The sequence below is a fragment of the Schistocerca serialis genome, chromosome 6, assembly GCF_023864345.2.
Source record: "Schistocerca serialis cubense isolate TAMUIC-IGC-003099 chromosome 6, iqSchSeri2.2, whole genome shotgun sequence".
Taxonomy (NCBI): Eukaryota; Metazoa; Arthropoda; class Insecta; order Orthoptera; family Acrididae; genus Schistocerca; species Schistocerca serialis.
Window position 1 is genome coordinate 359,127,827 of NC_064643.1, and position 22,371 is coordinate 359,150,197.

The following is a 22,371-nucleotide window of genomic DNA, read 5'->3' on the forward strand; positions in this document are numbered from 1 at the left end:
ATTTGCTAGGTATGGGGGAAAAAATGGATGGGTAAAGCAACATGAACAGTTATCTGCAGAATGCATGTACAAAGGTAAGATGCCACAAAAATGTCTATGGACAAAAACACTCAAACTAGTCGGTCTGGTAATCCCCACCACTCATGAAGGCATTATGAGTACATATGAGTGTTTCCCAATGTCTGTGTGTAGTAATCAGTTTACACAGTTCTTTTAAGAGAACATGAGAAACACCACTGATGTTCTTGAAGTGTGGTAAATGGGAATACTCTAACACACTGATCAAGAAAAATATGCAAATACACATAAATGAACTAGAAGGCACCGTAAATGTATCTTATCTAATGAGGTGATCAAAGCAAAATACAATTACAAATAAACAAACTTGAGGTACTGGTAAAACTAGCCTTAGGCTAGTAAGCAAAGCAAAATACTGTAGACAAATAAAGAAAGTTGAGGTACCATAAGTGAACTTAATCTAGCACAGTGACTAAAGAAATTACAAATCAACAAACTTGAGGTACCATAGGTGAAGCTAATCTAACACATTTGGGGTTTTCATTCTTTAATGGACACATGTGTGGTGTTACAGTATTCTGCGAATAGTTCACAAACAAAGGTTGGATCTTGCCACACTTGCTATGATTCAAAGGGGACTGTGAAGTGGATTCTCCCCACTCAGGACATGAGACCACAGGCAGGTGCTGAACAATGTTCCCAGAAGTGTGGTGTCAATCTTGCCTACTAGTTCTCCATAGGTGTCACAGAAGTCTGCAATGCTGTTCGCTTTATAGACTCCCAAAACCAACTCACCATTGATGTCCTCATGGGCCATGTGCCTACCTGGTAGCACTATGGTAAGCCATTAATTTCTGATAAAAAATAACTTGCAAATAATCGTAACATCAAAGGAATATTAAATCACTGTACTCATTGTGTGAGCAGCTCGGCATCAGCATGGGAAGTGCTGGGAGTTGGGGATGCTTCCTGTAACAAGGCTTAGGCAAAAACCCCATTTACTATGGCAAAGAGGTGTATGTTGGAGAAAACTCCTGTGCTCAGAAGCATACAGTTTGTGATGTGGTTTTTTGCCGGGCAACATGTCATCTGCTACAATGTGAGATTGTCTGCTAGAGCAGTTGGAAGGCAGGCATGAATGCATAATAGTGCATTGTCACAACAATAAAATCAAATTGAATAACATCCTCACTGGGAACAAAATTTTTAGGTATATGGCTTCAACACGATTTTAAATGGCATACACACATAACAAAAATAAATGCAACACTGATGAAAATATGCTATGGCGTAGACCACCCCATTAGTCGTGCAGTCTAATGTGCTGCTTCCCAGGTGAGAAAGCGCGCTGGTCCCCGGCACGAATCCACCCAGCGGATTAGTGTCGAGGTCTAGTGTGCCGGCCAGTCTGTGGATGGTGCAGCAAATAAGGGCTGGATCCTCTTATTCTGCCCCAATTACACTATGTCGGCGATTGTTGCGCAAACACTTTCTCCACATACACTTACACCATAATTGCTCATTGCTCTACCATGCAGACATTGGGGTTAAACTCGCCTGGTGTGAACCGTTCCCCAGGGGGGTGGGGGTGGGGGGTGTCCACTGGGGGCCAAACCACACAATAACCCTAGGTTCAGTGTGGAGTGGTGGTGTGGTGAGTACTGCTAGCCTGTTGTGGGGTTGTGAACTACTTTGGGCTACGGAAGGGGTGAAGCCTCTCCGTCGTTTCTAGGTCCCCCGTTCCATACAATACAATGCTATAGTGTATGTTTGCTTGCACAAAAAGTAAGCTTCCATGCTGTTCGAATTGCATACTTTGCCCACTTCCACAGCATTGTACAGCATGGGATTATATTTTGGGGCAGTGCAATAGCTGGCTCAGTCATTTTCTTGGCCTCAAAGAAAGCTACAAGGGCAAATGTACTGTACATGACAAACAGATTCCTGCATGCCCACTTTCAACAAGTTTATGACCCTCTCATGCCCTTGCATTTTTATTCTGTAAATATATAAATATATGAGAAAGAATTTAAAAAGAGATAAATAGAGACATTAATATACTTGAGCAGGGCTCCAGGCAAAAAGACAAATTCCATGTCCAGACAGCTAAGGACATCTCTAAAACCTTTACTACAAATAGTGTTATACAAATATACAGTGGTTTACTACATAAAATAAAAGTTATTTCACATTTTCATTGTTTTATAAATCCTTAAGGGCATTCTTACTATATCATTCAATGACATAATTTTTAGGCAGTGTAAAGGACAGCAGACATGAAGCAAAAATGTGCAAAAACTTCTACTGTTCCTAAGAAAGATGTAATTGAATTAATTTATTGCACTGTTACACTATGTTTTGATGTTATTTTTAATGTGGGTGGGCGAGTGGGGGGGGGGGGGGGGGGGGGGGAGAGCACGGGGTTGCACACATGTGCACACGTTGGTGTGCATGCCTGCAAATGACATACCACAATGTGTAGTGATTTTCTGGTTGAATAAAGAATTTGAATTTACAAAGCTTAAGATACTTCCTGATGGTGACCTATAAACTGTCAGTAATACAAACTTGTATGTTTACAGGCACACTACAGGTGTCAAAGAGCTGTTCAGTAGTCATTAAGCTGAAGGGTCTGGTACTTAATTCCATTTTTTTGCCTATGTAGCCACTCTCCTTTTCTTTATTGGTTTTACAAATGTACAATACCAGTTTGTCTTCACTAAGATGAATCTGTTTAATTTTACTGTTTTCCATATGATGCACAATAAATCTACTCGCATTCTTCATGTATCTTTATGGACATGAGAAATTCATTCTTTTTGTTGATAAGGCTTCTGATATTTTGGTGGGAGACAATAAATTCATATTCATGGATATGTCCAAGCTGCAATATTTTGTTTCAGTAGTAGTTGTTTCAACTGTAACTACATTTATTTGGCAGCATTGTCTTTCAGATGAATTTGCCCTAAAAAGGTCTAGGGTGTAGCTCCCTCTCACATGGAAGGTAAATTGTTATATTTTTACTAAGATGTAATGATTCATGATAGGACTCATATCTCATCTTGAATCCAGTTATTGTATGAAGATCTATGTTGAAAATTTCCTCTCAGAGACAAAAAGTAACCTCAATGAACTGCTTTTATTATTATTATTATTATTATTAATTTAATTACTGCTTTGATTTTATTATTATTATTATTATTACTGATTCAAGAAATTAGTTCTTTAGTATTCGGCATCTCTAAGAAAGGAGTTCAGGTCTTTGAAATGAATAAATAACCAAACAAATCTCACTAGACAACGTTTATGTTCAGGGGATTGTGCACGGTAGACTAGAGATCTGCTGCTGCATGCTGACTGTAAGCTGTGCTCGATGTTTCTGCTGGTCATCGAACTGCATGTTGAATCTGTAGGAACCTTATTCTATGTTAACGTGTTTGCAGGTTCAAGCTTTCACACTCCAAAGAAATGTCTTGTAGACATGCACAAATATTTGAAAGTGTAAAACCATAAGATGAAGAATAATTCATGCAATACACACTTTGTTTATGCTACTGAGAAATTGGTTTATTGACTTATTATTCTCGCACAAAATCAAAAAATGCCTTTCAATTGAAGATGGTGGTCTCGCAACAATGCCTTATCTTTTACGTCATAATACATTTGTCCGTACTCAATAAGATCAGAAGCTAGACTATATCTTTTCACAATAGTTAAGACTGAGCCAAAGCTCTCTTGGTTCAAGGAATAGAGAGAGTGGCAGTGATAATGCTGCTTTCTCACAGTCAGTTGTTTGCTAGTACACTTCAAATAATATCTTGTTTGGCCACGTATCTTTTACTCTCACATGATGCAAACTGCTACTATGCCCCTCCTGGGCGAAAATTTTCTCAATCATACAATTTTCGTTCATTAGATGTTATTTTGGAAGGGACAATGCAGTTACTGTATGATTTTAAGACCAGTAGCTTAGCTAGCGTGCTACTGGGGAACAAGGTTAGTCTATCATAAATTGCCTCTGTATGTTGAAGCAATTTATGTATCCCAGAACATTCGCATTTTCACGGCCTCATTTGAGCTTCTGTCACCATGAAAACCCAGGAAAACATAGGACGCAGCGATTAGTTAACCTTACCCATGTTTCTAAGTTTTACAAAAATCTCATAGAACTGTACAAAATTTACACACATCAGTTGCACAAAAATTCACATATGTTTTCAATTTACAAGTAACTGATTGAAATTAACTTGATATCTGAATGCTATTACTGAAAACTGAATGTTCATTTTGTGAATGCATTAACGAGAAACAATTTTTTTTTGAGCTGTGATGTTAGAGGAGTGGAAGACGGTTGGAGAGGCAGGAGGATGCACGACCCTCAGCAGGATAATGGAATATGAGGGTAACAGTAGACTTTTCTTGAAACTGTTATGTTGACCTCAGGTACCACCCTCATCACAATTACATGAAACATAATACAATGGGCATTAATGTTTTACCAAAGCTAGACTCGCTAAAAAGAACGAATTAATAACACCTTCAGTAATGATGCAACGATTTTGACATGGTATGGCTTACATCTGGAATGCTTTCGATTAGAAAGATTCCAGCATCACTATCTTGTTTATATATGCATTCGGGAGGACGACGGTTCAATCCCGTCTCCGGCCATCCTGATTTAGGTTTTCCGTGATTTCCCTAAATCGTTTCAGGCGAATGCCGAGATGGTTCCTTTGAAAGGGCACGGCCGATTTCCTTCCCAATCATTCCCTAACCCGAGCTTGTGCTCCGTCTCTAATGACCTCGTTGTCGACGGGACGTTAAAACACTAACCACCACCATATCTTGTTTATATGTGATCCATGACACATCAAGTCAACTACTGTCGTCCATGATGTTATTGCTACTACCAAAAAAGTCACATTTCGGTTCACAGTAACTCAATAATTCACCACGCCAACAACCGCCATCCATGATGATATTTTTGGTTATTCACAGAATCGCACCTTCATTAGAATTGAATACAATAATACGCCATGGAAGTAACCTTCGTCCATGCTGATATTATTGGAAAAGAAAAAAAATCATCACTCTTTTGTAGCTCCAAGAATTCTTTCCTTCACCAGTGAAGTTCTCTTATTCTAAGAGCACTAAAAAGACTTCCATCTGAAATTCTTTTTATCCTTCAATGCACTATGTTCACTACCATTGCAGTTTTATCCACCAAGAATGCACAATACTTCAAATCGAAGTTTCTTGCATTCAGTTGAATGGATTTATATTACCACACTAGGACTCCATATATAAGTCACAAGTGTTTACTCACATGATCACTGTCTCATACATTGTCACTAGTTTAACGCTCACTTATGAACCTTTGTTCTTCATTAATTCATAATATCCAATGAACTATACCCAAACCGACTCAAAACTGCTCCTCACCTGCACGTTATTGCTATCCACCCTTCCAAAAACTGGAAAGATACAGAATACATTAAAGCTCCTAACTCTCAAGAAAAAGCTTGAGCAAACTTATTCTGCACCTTATTTGTTTCTAACCAAATTGTAAGAGTACCTAACCATCTAGTTTGAATCATAACTTGACAGCAAATCAATTTATTTTAGTGTCAACTAACAATTACTGTTAATAATAACACAAAAAATGAAAAATTCAAAGTAAACCTCTCTACCACTAGCTAATTCTTTGACCTCATATGAAAACACTAGTACTCATCACCAGTAGTAACTTGCTACTAAATAAATTTCATTGAAAAATCACATGTTCATTGACACAATCAAAAAAACATCTCCATCCTTAACTTTAAATAATTATCTTATTACTAACTACCCAACATTTCACACTGATATTTTTATCAGAGTCCTCCCTTTTTTTCATGTGTTTTGTGAACAATTGCTACTCATGAAAGTGTTTAAGATGTTGGTGGGGGTACGGGTATGTCCTCAATAAAACTTTGTTTGCGATCTTGTATTCAGATACTCTCTTTAAATTCTTGTCAAAGTTCATTTTCCTTTTGCTTGTCTTTTCAGTAATGTTCATTATTGCATCTCGCAGTTTTGACTGCAATTCTGCATGTTTCGGCAAACAGTTTACCCACTCATTCTTCTCTAGCTTATTGAACATTAATTCAGCCAGTATAAATTCTGCTGTTATGTGCGGTAAGTTGTTTACAATATTCTTGAATACATCCAAATAATCAATCCATTTTGACTGTTTTTCCGGACAGTATGTCCGCATGAAACGATTTAATTCTTTAAATATTCTCTCCATCGGACTCCCTTGTGGAGTGTAGCATGAGGTAAGGACCAGTGTAATTTTTGCTTCTGACAGTGTCCTCCACCAGGTAAAACTTGTGAAGGTAGAAGCATTCTCAGATCTCACCACCTCTGGTTTTCCTACACTTGGGATGTATTCCTGTATTAGATTTCATACTATGGTTGAACTTGTTGCGGCCTTTACCGGGTCAATTTCATGTACTTTGTGAATACATCCAGAAAAGCAATGACATATTTGCAGCCACCCCTTAATTTTGGAAGAGGGCCACAAACATCAACTGATACCAAAGAAAGTGGCCTGTCAGGTATAATTGGTTTCAACCACCCTTTTCTACCTTGATGATTTTTCTTTGATCTTTGGCCCAAATCACATGACCTCAATATCCTGGCTATTCTTCTTTTACCATCAGATACATAGCAATATCGCCTAATCTTTGAGGCACATTCAGAGGCACTGAAGTGGCCCCATGCTAAATGCGTATACCACATCAGATCTTCTACTCTGTCGTCGGGTATACACATGTGCAAATTTTTAGACTTTTCACTCCCCCTGTGAAACAATACTCAATCTACTAGCTTGAAATATTCTCCCGGATCGGCGTCACTCTTTTGTTCCAGCAGCCATTTGATGTTACTCCAGCACGAATCCTGCTCTTGTAATTCTGCTATGTTCTTATGTAAATCTAAATAATATCTTTGGCGTGCCATATCCTTTGTTAACAAAATCTGAAGTTCATCTTCTGGTTCCCCTACACATACATCCTCTTCTAAACCTTCTGGCATCCTTGACAATGCACCTACAATCAGGTTATCTTCGCCATTAATATATTCAATGGGAAAATTGTACTCTTGGAGAAAGATTGTCCAACAACTCAATTTCGTTTGTAGCATCTTGCATGCTTGTAGGTAACTTAATGCCTGATGACCACAGAATACTTTATTCTGAGATTGGTATAGGTAATATTGAAATTTCTAAATGCCCATATTATTGCCGATGCTTCTTTCTCAGTGGTGGTATAAGCTCTTTCGCAGCCCTTCAATTTTTCTGACTTGGAATAGGGATGCACCCAAACCAATATTCGATGCATCTATCATTATTCCAGATTCCACATTCATATCAGGATGATACAGTAATTGTGCATTTACCAATTATTCTTTGATTTTCTCAAAGTCTCTCTGACATTCTCTGGTACATTGCCAATGTGCATTTTTCCTCAGTAAATTCAATAAATGTTCTGAATTTAATGATTCGTCAGATACAAATCTGTGGAAAAATGATGCTAGGCCCATAAAACCTTTCAACTGTCTCTTGTACGTGGCATCAGGAAATTCTTTATTGCATTCTTCTTCTTCACATCTGGTAACATGCCCTTGATCCGATTCAAACCAAAGTGAGATTTCTGCAAGTTAGCTCTGATCCCTGATTATTCAAATTTGTGAGTAATCTTTCCAAAGCTTTGATATGCTCATTCCATGATCTTGTAGCAATCAAAATGTCATTGACAAAAAAAAAGTTAGATTGCTTCTCAGTTCTGGTCCTAGGACAAAATCTAAAGCTGCAATAAAGACTCCTGCACCTATGTTGAGTCTGAAGGGCAAAACTTTAAATTGATAACTTCATCTGGCATAAATGAATGCAGTGTACTTCCTCAAGCTCTGCAGTTTTATTTGCCCAGTACGAGGCCGTGAGTCAGTACTGGTAAAATAGATTACCCCTTTGAAACGTTGAATTAATTTGTCGATATTCTCCAGATGCATTCACTCTGGTATTATTATAGGAGTGATTACACTTGCATCCAGTACAAGATGAACTTTTCCTCCTGGTTTGGGAACTACCAAAAGGGGGCTACAAATGGACTTGTGGAAGGTTCAGTCAAATCCCACTTTAACATTGTTTGTATCTCTTGACCTATAGCTGCTCGTAGCCTCCATGAGACAGGGTAACAATTTTGGCAATTTGTCTTGTGTGGTTTGACATTTAATTTACATACATAGCCACTTATCATGCCGGGTCTTTCATTAAATACATTGATAAATCTAGACAACAATCTGTTCAGTTGGTCTGTTTGTTCAGTACCCAACTGGGGCGATTCATTGATTTTTTGTTGTAAATGGTTAAATAACTCATTCACAAGTGTTACTTTTTCCTCTTCTTACCAGCTGTATGCCAGCTTCCTCGCAATACTTCCCATGTATATTTCCTGTCTGCAAGAGTGGTACTTCAATATCTCAAGCTTCACTCTCCATTTTCAAAATCTATGTTTGCATGTGTTTCCCTAAAGAAATCCAGCTCTAGGATACAGTCCACAATTAATCCTTCAGCAATTAGAAATATGTACTTATAGGCTCCATTCCGCAAATAAACAATTGTAAGTGCCTGCCTCCTAATGAGCTTGGACTTGGATCCAAAAGCACCTATGAGTTTGCAATTACTAACTGGATAAACTGGAAACTTTGCTTCCTGGCTCAGTTTGTCAAACTGGCTGACACTGCATTTACTGTTGCACCTGTGTCCAGAATGATCTTTACTTCAATATCTTCAATTCTGCCCTTAACTGCTGATACCGGAGACAGCCTCTCCTCAACTTTACACCTTATCTGCTCTGAGAATAATTCATCTCGTAATAAATGCCCATTCTTGTATTGTAGCATAGCAAGTTACTATCATGACCCCTCCGTTTCTTTTCAACCACAAAACTGAGGCTGATGCAAGTCCTAACACATTTCCCGGATTTGTGTTTGTATTCCTGTTTATTTCTTTGTGCAGTTTTGTTATTATAGGCGTGTTCTGATGCCAGTCTGTTAAATTTGCATTCAGTGGTATACTCTTACTTGGTTCTTGTACATTTACTTGGTTATTGTTCCAGGTTTGATTTCCACAGCTGTACCTTACATAACGTTGGTGATATCTCCTACCAGGTCTTCCATTTCTACCTTGGTTCTGCCTATAATTTGGTCCATAACTGTATTGTATTTGGTTATTTCCATTCATAATCATCTGTGGCTGCACTTGCATCTCATTTGTTGCCACAGGCTGTGTGCCAATCATTTGTCTAAAACCGCTGACATTTTTGCATGTTGTCTGTCCATTTTTCTCTGCATGCTTTTTGTCGTCCCCTTGGATTATATCATATGTGTATAATGTTGACAAAATTTCTTCAGTGTTATATTCTGGGATTGTCATGAGCTTTTCGCTGGTGGTGGTGGGTAATTTTGATTTTAATATCTGGATGACATCTTCTTCGCTCATCAGATTATCCCAGTATTTTACGTTGTTCAGGTATTTTTTGAAATATTTATGCAATCCTCCAGGTGTCACTGTAAATGGTTCTGGCTATAGTACTTCTTTCTTTAGCGTCTCTTGTGCACCCCATGACCAATACTTCAACAGGAATGCTCGCTTGAACTCTTCATATGTAGTGCACGTTTTTATGGCATCAAGAACCCACAGTTTCCTTTGTCCACACTTATATCCTGCTACATGTTGCATCTTTCAGTACTCACTCCAACCTCTTGATAACAAGTCAGTAAAACTTCTTATGAACACCACTGTATGTATTGTCTTCCCTTCTGGACAAAATGTTTGGAATTGATGGTACTTTAGCAGATTTTCTTCAGTATGTGTACTCTCCTCGTCATATCTTGCAGTTTGTCCAAATTTATGTGCTTGTTTTCTGCCAACTTCTTGAATCTAAGCGGATCTGTTGTTACTTTCTGGGCTGGTGGTGACATTTCCCCAAGGATTATTCGATAAATCTTCCTGTCTGTTATTCGTAGATGGCACTTGATGCATCTCCTTCAACTCATCTGATGTGTGAAAAGTCCCTTTTCAACGTGTTAAGCTCATCCGAAATTTTGTTTTGCAAAGCTTCCATTCCTTTAATTACTATTCTTTTGATCTGATGGATGTCGACCGTACCAGAATTTATAACTTCCTCTGTTTTCTTCCCAACTAAAGTGCTTACTGAAACTTTTTCGTCTTGTATCCAAAGTTCTAATTTTTGTTCATAAGCAGCATGTTTCTCATTGATTTTGTGTGCAATGAATTTCTCACACCCTGAAGCAATTTACTGTTGACAAATTATCTAATTTTTCATCTACTGATTGTTATTTTTCAGTGACATCATTCATTTTCTTTCTCATCTGTTGTACATCTTCCTTCGCAGGTAGCTGTTCTTGTTTCTATTTCACTTCAGCAACAGTTTTGTACAAGTCCTGAACTTCCCTGATAATTGTTTCATTCTTTATAGATAAAGATTGTGTTTGTGTGACAAGATCTTCTTGTTGAATCTTTAAGATTTGGACTCCATTTATACAGTCTTTAATTCTTCCTTCATATCCTTCATCTGTGAAGATAACCCTTTCAGTCCTCTTCTATTAGCTTCTACCAAATTCTTTATTTGTGACAATACTTCTTTAAGTTCTTTTCTATTATTTTCTTCCATGTTATTCATACCTTGCACCATTAATTTTTGAAAATCTATTAGCATTCAGGTGATAGTGTCTTCTACTGTCCTCATTGGTACATTTTCTGCTTCACATGAAGTGCCCACTTCACTTGGACGTCTGTCCACAATGGACATATCTCACTGATCCGATGATGCAGCTCTTGCATCAACATCTTCAATTACCACATTCTGAGTTGATTCCATCTCAAAATTGTCGAAATCCTTTTGTTGTTCCATTTTGTATTGGCTACGGGTTTTTAACCATTACACTTACACACAAAAATTAAAAAGTAGACACCCTATATTTGTACATAAGCACTAGACACCTTAGGTAAACTTTAGAACCGCGCAATGCAATAACCTCTAACACCCAAATAACTCACTTTGAAAATATGTTCATACAAATTCACATTACATCTCAAATAAATAAATACTATTCTACTTCAAATTACTAGGAAATTATTATCCTCATCCAATGAAAGTCTACAATTCTACTAATTCTGTCAGTTTGAGACTGTTATGATAAGGCACAGAAAGAGAATGCCAAAGTCTTTTCTTGATTTTGCCTATCAATGAGAAGTGATGCAGGCAGTGCTCCACATTCACAGGATATCACTTCTCTCCAACAGGAAATATTGTTAGTGGGACGACATGAAACTAATCACACATTTATTAGTCTATAACAACAATAATAATAATAATGTGTACACAAATGACAAAAACTTACCTAAGATACATATATTAATACTTTTTCATTTAATCTGATTAGCTTTCAAATTTATCTTTGTTGTGATTACTTCTTGTCACTCAGAAAAAGAAAGTTACCACAAATCAGAATTCAGTAATTATTCAATCCTCACACCACTTCTAGACATTCTGTCACACAGGGCGCCATTGCCGGCTGGAGTGGCCGTGCGGTTCTAGTCGCTGCAGTCTGGAGCCGAGTGACCGCTACGGTCGCAGGTTCGAATCCTGCCTCGGGTATGGATGTGTGTGATGTCCTTAGGTTAGTTAGGTTTAATTAGTTCTAAGTTCTAGGTGACTGATGACCTCAGAAGTTAAGTCGCATAGTGCTCAGAGCCATTTGAACCATTTTGAGGGCACCATTGTGACTCCCTTTCATGTGAAAGGTAAATTGTTATTTTCTTACTGAGATGTAATGATTCATGAGAGGAGTGATTATTTCACCCTGAACGCAGTTATTGTATGGAGATCCGTGTTGAAAATTTCCTTTCAGAGACAAAAGTAACCTCGATGAACTGCTTTTATTATTATTATTCATTTAATTATTGCTTTGATTTTATTATTACTATTATTATTACTGATTCAAGGAATTAGTTCTTTAGTATTCAGTCTCTCTAAGAAAAGAGTTTAGGTCTTTGAAATGAATGAATACCCAAACAGCTCTCACTAGATGACATTTATGTTTAGGGGATTGTGCATGGTAGACTAGAGATCTGCTGCTGCACGCTGACTGTAAGATGTACTCGATATCTCTGCCAATTGTCGAATTGTGTGCTGAATCTGTAGGAATCTTAGTCTATGTTAACTACTTTTGCAGGTTCAATCTTTCACAGTCCAAAGAAATGTCTTGCAGGCATGCACAAATATTTGAAAGTGTAAAACATAAGATGAGGAATAATTAATGCAATATACACTTTGTTTATGCTACTGAGAAATTGGTTTATTGATTTATTATTCTTGCACAAAATCAGAAAATGCCTTTCAATTGAAGATGGTGATCTAGCAACAATGCCTTCTCTCTTAAGCCATAATACATTCGTCCATACTCATTAAGATCAGAAGCTAGACTCTCTCTTTTCACAATAGTTAACATTCAACCAAAGCTCTCTTAGTTCAAGGAATCGAGAGAGTGGAAACAATAATGCTGCTTTCTTGCAGTCAGTCGTGTGCTAGTATCCTTCAAATAATATCTCATTCGGCCACGTATCTTTTGCCCTCGCGTGACATGAACCACTACAAGGGTACACACTGGAAATCACTGAGAGAGAATGAATACTGATTTGGGCAAGACTGGGTCAGTCTGACAATTAGCTGTGAAACCTCTTCCCAAAACCTTTCAGATGCAAACTATGCTATTATGATGCAACCAAGTGAGGGGCACAGCATCAGTCACATCCTTATGTAAACATCTCTCTGTCTCTTCTGAGCAATTTCCCACATTCTGCATTAACAAATTTCAAATAATGCTTCATCCAAGGCATATTGTTCTGCTCAAAGAGTGACATGATCTCCACACTGGTGTGAGGGCCATTTCAGCAACAAGCGCAATATTGTCCTCAATTGTATAATTAAGATTATTGCCAAAGGTGTTGCCTGCATCACTTATTAATAGTAAATGATCTGCTTTTCAAAAATCCTTTCCAAATAGTTTAAATCACACATGACATTCCCAGCCTTACACTACTCTCTGTGAAACCTCTCGTTCTCTTTGTGTCCCCACAAAGAGATGGATCCCTGGCATGCTGGGGTGTGAGTGACCTTCCCTTCGTTTTAACATTCCCAAATTTATCCCTCTTCCCTCCCTAAGGAAAGAAGTAATAGTTGCAAAAGCTAGGATAGTTCCATTTATATACTTTTAAATGTGTCTATATGCAGTACCGGTACTAAAATGTTTGCCTTCTGAAAGCAGGAAGTGGCCAGAAATACTGTTTCACAATTTTGTATTTTTCTCAAGAAAATTTTACTTGATAAGCAAAACTCATCTCATACAATTTCAGACAAATAAAAATGACATGTTAGCACCAAAAGTAAATGGACTCCCCTGTGTAAAATTCTTGGAGTTCCAGCTGGGTAACACTTGCTACTAGTCAATATTCATTAGATTTTTGGCTGTCTCCAAACTGTAGTAGACATTAAAATGGAGCTCTCTATGTAAATTTCAGGGAGTTACAGCTGGATAACAATTAAGAATGGAGTCAACACATAGATAAATTCATTAAGGAGCTCAGTTTAGAATGTCTTGTTCTTAGAAGTATCTATATGTTGACTTAAAGACAAGGGCAGTAACTTTTTGCATATTATCACTCTCTGGTGTCTTACAGCATCATCTTCTGGAGCAATGCTACTGAAACAGATAAAAAGAATATTAAGCTGAAGTGTAAACTAGTTAACTACATATCTTGGAGGAGACCCTTTAAGGATCTTGGAATAATTTTCATGTAGACTCTGTGATCTTGTCTAGGGTACACAGTTGAATTACATACTTTTGTGTAAAGATATTCAACAAGCTCACATCTAAAACAAAGCAAGATTGTTGGCAGAGCCTTTCAGTTCAAAAATAAAATTAAAAATGTACCTCATTAACCACCCTTACAATCTAACTGATTATTTAGAGTTAGCTACATTATGGGCAGCTGCAAAGCAGCATGACAAATTACAGTATCATAAACAGGCCTCTGTTGTTACAGATGTAGATAACTATTTCCTGAAAAATACCTGTATATTCATGTAAATATTAAGCTACCGACAGAACATAAACATCAGCTATTTAATGTACCTACCTGACTTTGTTTACCCAGGATCTGAGCCAGGGAAGAAGGAATGAGGGCTAACTTGTATTTATTTCATACAAGGGGAAGGAGGGTAAAAACCAAAGCACAATTTCTTACAATATAGAACTCCAGATTGTTGAAAAACTGTTAATCACCAAATATATTAATGCTGCCATTTTCTAAGTTACCTATAACCCACAATGTACTTACTTGAGAGATTTTACTTTGCATGAGGTTTGTGCATATTATTTTGCTGTTAGGTAAGCAACATTCAGATACATGTAAATACTTTCTACATAAAGCCTGTTGGCATAGGGTGTCCGTTTGTCCTGTTCTTCCTGGGATAGTCATTTTTTTCCAAAATGTCCCGCTGTCCTGAAAGTTTTTTTGGTGACACCCAAATGTCCTGATTTTTTTAATTCCCCTTTGCTAAAGTATTTCCTGCTACTGGATGTTTGATTTGTGGTTAATTACTGCACACTGAGCAAGTGTATACACTAGGAAGAGCAGCTTGTACAACAGTGGGTTTATTTTTATCACTGGTAGTGGAGAAACTGCAGTATGTACATTGAGCAAATGAAACTTTGCTATTGACATGGTGGGTGGTCTGACATTGTGAATCATGTGAAGATAAGAAACATTGCAAGAGTGTTCAAATGAAAATGCACCTCTTGATAAAATACATAAATGTGAAAAATTTGATGAAAGTGTGGTGGAATAATTGTAGAAAATCATGTGGGATCGTCTGAGTTTGCGACACAAAAGTAAACTTCTATGCCCGATAAATTTTGTCAATACAACTTTTTTGCCCCATCTTTCCCCGTAATTGTCGCATGTTTTTAATAAACTTTTTAAAATGTTCCTTTTTTGCTAAAAATGAAATGACACCTATGGTAACAGTTTTAAAATTGGGGATGGCAACACAAAAACACATAACAAATTGAAGTTATAATACTACTGAAAGCTTTTAAAAATTAGATACAGCCATCTGCAATTTTCATTTGAATAAAGAGTAGAGAGAACAGAAAAATACTTTCAAAATTTCACATTAAATGACTCTTTGTACACTTGCTACTAGTCAATATCGGTTACATGTTCTGGTTTCCTTCACACTAATACTGAATTGAAGTGTCTGCCTGTTTGGAAGGGAAAGGATGTGAGTTTGGATTGCAAAGATCACATTTTTTTCCAAGGGTAGGTGTGGGGAGCTGCCCTCCACTGCCCCTCACTGGAAATGCCTCTAGTAACTAAGGAAGCATTTCAAAATAGTGGCTGTTCATCTATGCAGATGATGATGATGAAGATGATGACATTTGTTTTGTGGGTTGCTCAATTGCATGGTTATTTGTGCCTGTACAAATTCCCAATCTTTGCACTGTCCAGTCTTGCAACATTCTGAAATGATGATGACAACAAAAACACTCAGTCACTGGGCTGAGAAAATCCACGACTTGGCCAGGAATCAAACCCGGGACCACATGATCCAGAGACAGAAATACTAACCACTAGGCCATGAGCTGCACACAGTTCATCTAACTTAACAGGTTTAAACAATGGAAAATTCAGGATGAAATGTAACAATATTAACAAAAACATAATTGCCACTCAGCTTACGGGTGAGATGCTAAGTTGCAAATAGGCAGAGACTGTCAGGAAGTGAGCTTTCAGCCAACAAGACCTTCCTCAGAAATAAACACACACACACACACACACACACACACACACACACACACACACACACAGTATATAGGGAGAGAGGGTAGGGCAGCTACGCGCAATCAGGAAGTTAGAAGGAGGGCAAGGAGGGGGGGGGGCTAGTGGAAAAGGAGAGAAGTAAAAAGACCTTGAGATAGGGGGGAAGGATAGTGGGTAGAACATTCCTCATTTCAGGGATGACGAGATGAACTCAAAACCCTGGCAGAGAATGTGATTCACTTTAAATGCGAACATTTTTAGGTTAGGCTTTACCGTAACTGTTACTGACATTAAATGAAACGTGATCAAGAAATTGAAATAATAAAACAAACAGCTATTGAAAATGACTATAACGACTCCATAATAGACACTCCAAAACACTCAATAATGGCAAAGCAATCACAACACAAAAAACAAAAAGAAAATAATGTCTTGCATACAATCCCCTTTCTGGGTAACATTTCATACCAGATTGCTAATGTCTTCAAATAGAAAGGCATAAGCATATCCTTTACAACAGACAACAAGATTGGACAGAAGTTACCCCACAACATCGGCACACGAAACCCACTTCATCACACAGGTGTGTACAAAATTGAATGTTTGGACTGTGACTGCTTCTACATAGGCCAGACAGGCAGATCATTTGAGATTAGGTTCAAGGAACACATGGCAGCACTAAAAAACAAAAAAATACCACACATCAGCAATAGCTACCCACCTACATGAAACAAAACACCATGTTAACAACACAAGTATTAGCATCCTACACATCCAACCAAAAGGCAGAAAACTAGACATCCTTGAAACACTCCAAATACACAAACACCAAATGAAACAACCAGAATCCATCTTAAATGACAAAAATGACAATATTTACAATAGTATCATCTCTGTTTTCAGCACTCTTAAAATACACACACACACACACACACACACACACACACACACACACACACACACGTGCACATATCCTAATATTTACCATAAATATTGACAGCCGCCAAGAGCACAAGAGATTGACCTCATTCACAGATAATTCATCACACCAACAGCTTGTACCCCCTGTCAGCTTAAAACTGTATGTACATCATCAACTGGCACAAATGTATATCCATCTGCATATTTTATAACATTAACCAGTGTATTACCACAACCTTTAGGCAGCTAATATATGCAACATGTAATCTTAAGACTCCTTGCCATGTAAATGTTTGCTCTCATATAATCACTCCTTCCCCTCTCTCTCTCTCTCTCTCTCTCTCTCTCTCTCTTCAAAGAGTGTCATCTATGTATGATTTTACTGCTGTAGCCAATATGATCATTGTAATTCAAGCCTATAACATTTTACCTAATTGTTATTAGCAAGTATGAAGTTTAAGCCATTTTAACATTTCACCTGATTGCATAAACGAGTACGAATGTTTAGCTGTTTTAACCTTTCAAAATTGGATTTATATACCACCTGAAGTACAGACACATATATTTGACACCTCCAAATGGTTTAAACGATTATTCTGTAATAATGTTGTTACAATGTATATTCTTTGCACTTTGCGATTATGTCTTCTCTTCTGCTGCACGAACCTTGCACCCAGCTGATTCCAGACGCCATATTTGTTTACAAATGTGGCAGTATACATGTGAAGTGTTACGACAGAAAAAGGAACCTGTGACCACTGGAGGTACTCTAGTTTACTTATTAAAGTTTACCATTAAATATCAGTTTAATTTTTTGTCAAAAGTTATCCAAAACCATATTCTGAAATAGTGTCTTGTTTCTCCTCTAGGCAGTGCCACAAGTTCCTCCAAATGTCGTAACACAACATACACACATATGTAATACTAACTAATGTAAATCCACCCGATTATGGAGGTTTAAACCTTCGAAACGCGTCGTGGAAAAAATAAAACGGTTACTGGTAACAGTAAACTTGTTGTTTCATTTAATGTCAGTAACAGTCACGGTAAAGCCTAACCTAAAAATGTTCGCATTTAAAGTTAATCTGCCCAGTCAGGCAATCAAGGCTATTTTCGAGTATAAGAACAGTGCAGAAAAGGTCGCAATGACGACACAACACATACACTTCAATAGGAATGGTCTCAAGAATAACGTCATCCCAAATTATGTAAAGATTGACATCAAAACAAACACAACAACTGCGAAGAAAACACTGGATATCGCACGAAAACTCTGGGTGAAAAATGAACTGAAAGAACTTTATATTAAAAAACAAAAGTTCAACACACAGCTTTATAATGCAGAATTACAATTGGGAAAGTTGCTTCATAGATTAGAATATGATTCCATAACCAAAAAAGTCAAAGAGTACACCGAGTTCATCGTACAGAAAACGAAAGCTACACAGAAGAAAAACTGGCCAATCTTATCAAACAACAATTACCTTCCAAACCGAACCAAAACAGCCAAAAGAAGCACACATTCTACTCACCTTTCCTCAACAACACGAACATAATGTTCACTGCAGAAGAAGAGGCACTACTCTGCAAAGGCTTAAAACACAGTGTTCAAGCTCCGCTGGACCAAAAGAACCAAGAGAAACTCATCACCTGTGTCACACAGATCTCGACCACCGCCTTTAAGAAGCAAACCGACAGAATATCAGCCTGCCACAAAATTAACGAAATCATTGAAAAGGAAATTGTAAAACCATTCCCAGCATACAAGAAAAGAGAAGAAGCCCTTACACGTACCATTAAGACTAAATTAAACATGAATAATGCAATAATTGTAAAAGCTGACAAGGGCAACACAACTGTTGTAATGGACAGAACTACATCATAGAAAAAACTTTAGACTTCTTCCAAACCAGCAACATAACTGAAATACATAAAGATCCAACAGCCAGAATACAAAAGGAGATTAAACACATTTCAAACAACATTTACTTTCTACTCACCATCCAAGAAGCAAGAAACATTGTAACAATGAGCCCACAAGCACCTTGTCTTAGGTCACAACGTAAGATACACAAAGATGGGACCCCCATCAGACCCATAGTGAACTGTAGGAACAGCCCAACATTCAAGCTCAATAAAATACTCTTCAGAATTCTCAAACAAGCATACACATTCAATAATGAGAGAACACTTAAAAACACAACAGAATTCACACAATATGTCAAAACATACAAGTACCTGATGGAGCCACACTTGCCTCATTCGACATACAAAACCTTTATTCATCTGTGCCAATAGATACCACACTACAAATAATTAATGCCAACCTACATAAACACAAAAAAATCCCTTCAACTCGCATTAATGAACTAATGGACCTGCTTGAATTCACACTTTCACACAACTGTTTTAAATTTAACAATAAAATCTACAAACAAACAGATGGTCTGGCAATGGGCTCAAATCTTTCCGGATTGTTAGCAGAAATATTTATAAGTAACCTAGAAGACAAAATCTTGAATTCCAATCACCACCTCCTCAAAAATATCATCTACTTTACAGATATGTAGATGATATCATAATTTTAATCAAAGGCACTAAAGATGACATCAGTGAGTTGAATCAGTTTTTCAACAACTCCCATGAAAGCATAAAATTCACAGTTGAACACCAAAAAGATGACAGTATAAATTTCCTAGACCTTACCATTACAATAAAGAATAACAGACATCAGTTTGAAATTTATCGGAAGCCTACCACAACACATACTACAATCCACAACTCCTCTTGCCACCCCGCAGCACACAAAATGGCAGCATACCGGTACATGATTAATAGAGCTATCCAACTACCACTCTCAGAAGATAAACGTGATCAAGAAATTGAAATAATAAAACAAACAGCTATTGAAAATGGCTATAACAACTCCATAATAGACACTCTAAAACACTCAATAATGGCAAAGCAATCACAACACAAAAAACAAAAAGAAAATAATGTCTTGCATACAATCCCCTTTCTGGGTAACATTTCATACCAGATTGCTAATGTCTTCAAACGGAAAGGCATAAGCATATCCTTTACAACAGACAACAAGATTGGACAGAAGTTACCCCACAACATCGGCACACGAAACCCACTTCATCACACAGGTGTGTACAAAATTGAATGTTTGGACTGTGACTGCTTCTACATAGGCCAGACAGGCAGATCATTTGAGATTAGGTTCAAGGAACACATGGCAGCACTAAAAAACAAAAAAATACCACACATCAGCAATAGCTACCCACCTACATGAAACAAAACACCATGTTAACAACACAAGTATTAGCATCCTACACATCCAACCAAAAGGCAGAAAACTAGACATCCTTGAAACACTCCAAATACACAAACACCAAATGAAACAACCAGAATCCATCTTAAATGACAAAAATGACAATATTTACAATAGTATCATCTCTGTTTTCAGCACTCTTAAAATACACACACACACACACACACACACACACACACACACACACACGTGCACATATCCTAATATTTACCATAAATATTGACAGCCGCCAAGAGCACAAGAGATTGACCTCATTCACAGATAATTCATCACACCAACAGCTTGTACCCCCTGTCAGCTTAAAACTGTATGTACATCATCAACTGGCACAAATGTATATCCATCTGCATATTTTATAACATTAACCAGTGTATTACCACAACCTTTAGGCAGCTAATATATGCAACATGTAATCTTAAGACTCCTTGCCATGTAAATGTTTGCTCTCATATAATCACTCCTTCCCCTCTCTCTCTCTCTCTCTCTCTCTCTCTTCAAAGAGTGTCATCTATGTATGATTTTACTGCTGTAGCCAATATGATCATTGTAATTCAAGCCTATAACATTTTACCTAATTGTTATTAGCAAGTATGAAGTTTAAGCCATTTTAACATTTCACCTGATTGCATAAACGAGTACGAATGTTTAGCTGTTTTAACCTTTCAAAATTGGATTTATATACCACCTGAAGTACAGACACATATATTTGACACCTCCAAATGGTTTAAACGATTATTCTGTAATAATGTTGTTACAATGTATATTCTTTGCACTTTGCGATTATGTCTTCTCTTCTGCTGCACGAACCTTGCACCCAGCTGATTCCAGACGCCATATTTGTTTACAAATGTGGCAGTATACATGTGAAGTGTTACGACAGAAAAAGGAACCTGTGACCACTGGAGGTACTCTAGTTTACTTATTAAAGTTTACCATCAAATATCAGTTTAATTTTTTGTCAAAAGTTATCCAAAACCATATTCTGAAATAGTGTCTTGTTTATCCTCTAGGCAGTGCCGCAAGTTCCTCCAAATGTCGTAACACAACATACACACATATGTAATACTAACTAATGTAAATCCACCCAATGATGGAGGTTTAAACCTTCGAAACGCGTCGTGGAAAAAATAAGATGGTGACTGGTAACAGTAAACTTGTCCCTCCAAGGAAGCAGGCACATCCACAGCTCACGAGGTTGCCTGAGAATGCACAGCACTGGGCAACTCCCACCACCTCCAGTATAACAATGTGATAACTGCCGCCAGGCCTCAGGCACGGCGTCTTCGTTTCTGCCCACCAGCCAATCACTGACTTGCACACCATCGCCTTCCATTCTCAAAGTGTTGTTCCCTTTTACTTGCGGTTGGTACTCACTTATATCCGAAGCCAGCCCAAGCCCCAACACAAACCTCTGTACTAGGAAATTGATCATACTCATGTCAGAGATACTACTAATGTTGGTCCCACCGGGGCTCAATCTCCGCCCCCCCCCCCTCCCAAAATGCGAACACGAACATACCCACCTCCCTCTCCCTCTGCCCAGACTGTCTTCTCAGCTGGACAGACAAGGAAGGAACCATGAACCGAGGGAGAGATCAGGCAGCCTTTATTTGACTTAGGTAAACCTGGAAACAGGGAACATTTGCCTGAGGGTATCTCTTTAACTTCTAAATTTACCAAGCTCAAAATGGTGATTATCAGAGAAGGTCCCTGGAAACACATTGTCAGCTTGTGACTAGCTACCTTGTCAAGGCTGCCCACTAAATCTTTAATGTACACGCTGTTCCCCACCTTGCCAGAAAGGGTCTCTTCCCTCAGTTACAATGTGCTGCCTGTCGGTTATGCGTGATCTGGATATTATTCCTTACACGCATCCAATTCTCGCGTATGGTCTCAGATGTTATGGAGCTAGGCAATAAGTGGTTAGTCTTCCATAATTTAGATAATGGGGTATTCAGCTCGTAAGTGTACATTAGCTCCACAGGAGACACGTGAGTGGCTTCGTGCTTGACTGAATTGAAAGCCTGATTTAATCAAGGCAACATTGAATCTCACTTGCCGGGTGCGTTTGTGTTATAGATTACAAGGGCTGGTTGTAATATGTCTGATGCCCTGCCCGAAACAAAATCCCCTAAATCTTTTC

General features: G+C 37.9%; 1 long non-coding RNA gene across 1 annotated transcript; it reads left to right on the forward strand.

Annotated features, from left to right (window-relative positions):
• The first annotated feature begins 17,506 nt into the window (after positions 1-17,506).
• Positions 17,507-17,903, forward strand: LOC126484470 (uncharacterized). The gene is made up of 2 exons (XR_007587859.1): positions 17,507-17,655; positions 17,761-17,903. It is a non-coding gene; the product is annotated as an uncharacterized LOC126484470 (long non-coding RNA).
• The last annotated feature ends 4,468 nt before the right edge of the window (positions 17,904-22,371 follow it).